The sequence below is a fragment of the Arachis ipaensis genome, chromosome B8 (assembly GCF_059453495.1).
Source record: "Arachis ipaensis isolate K30076 ecotype BB chromosome B8, ASM5945349v1, whole genome shotgun sequence".
In the NCBI taxonomy this organism is placed as follows: Eukaryota; Viridiplantae; Streptophyta; class Magnoliopsida; order Fabales; family Fabaceae; genus Arachis; species Arachis ipaensis.
In genome coordinates, this window is record NC_142443.1 from 54,737,805 (window position 1) to 54,738,772 (window position 968).

At 44.6% G+C, this 968-nt stretch overlaps 1 non-coding gene across 1 annotated transcript; it reads right to left on the reverse strand.

The window, feature by feature from the left end:
* Positions 1–586: 586 nt before the first annotated feature.
* LOC148548153 (small nucleolar RNA R71) lies at positions 587–690 on the reverse strand. Its single transcript, XR_015897572.1, has one exon. It is a non-coding gene; the product is annotated as a small nucleolar RNA R71 (small nucleolar RNA).
* Positions 691–968: the final 278 nt, after the last annotated feature.

The following is a 968-nucleotide window of genomic DNA, read 5'->3' on the forward strand; positions in this document are numbered from 1 at the left end:
AAGCGGGGCTTCAACTTCCTTTGATTCTGAACCTGAGAGAACCTTCCTTAGACTAAGGAGGGAGGCAAAAGAAAAACGTGTAGTTGGTGCTGAAGAAGAGGAGGAACACTTTGAGGAATACTTTGAACCTAACATGGAAGAAAACATGGAAAATCATCATGAAGAAGAGACTCACAACCATGGCAGAGGAGGTGGAGCAAATCATGCTGGGGAGGATAGAAGAGTTTTGGGCTCTTACATCAATCCAAACCCAGGCAATTGTGGAAGTAGCATCCAAAAGCCAACAATCCATGCCAACAACTTTGAACTTAAACCACAGCTCATCACCCTTGTTCAGAACAACTGTTCGTTTGGAGGAGGTGTTCAAGAAGACCCCAATCAACATTTGACCACCTTCCTGAGAATATGTGACACAGTGAAGTCTAATAGTGTTCATCCTGACGCCTATAGACTGCTCTTATTTCCTTTCTCACTCAAGGACAAGGCAGCCAAGTGGCTGGAATCCTTCCCAAGGGAGAGCTTGACAACTTGGGAGGACGTGGTGAACAAATTCTTAGCAAGATTCTACCCTCCTCAACGAATCAATAGGCTGAGAGCTGAGGTTCAAACTTTCAGGCAACAAGATGGTGAGACTCTATATGAAGCATGGGAGAGGTTTAAAGACCTAACAAGGAGGTGTCCACCTGACATGTTCAACGAATGGGTGCAGCTGCATATTTTCTATGAAGGGCTCTCTTATGAGTCAAAGAAGGTCGTAGACCATTCATCTGGAGGATCTTTGAACAAGAAGAAGACCATAGATGTTATTGAAACAGTAGCAGAGAACTACTACTTCTATGCTTCCGAAAGAGGGAACACAAGAGGAGTGATAGAGCTAAACAATGTAGATGCTCTGTTGGCCCAAAACAAGCTCATTACCTAGCAGCTGGCTGACCTCACCAAGAAGATGGAGAGGAACCAAGTAGCAG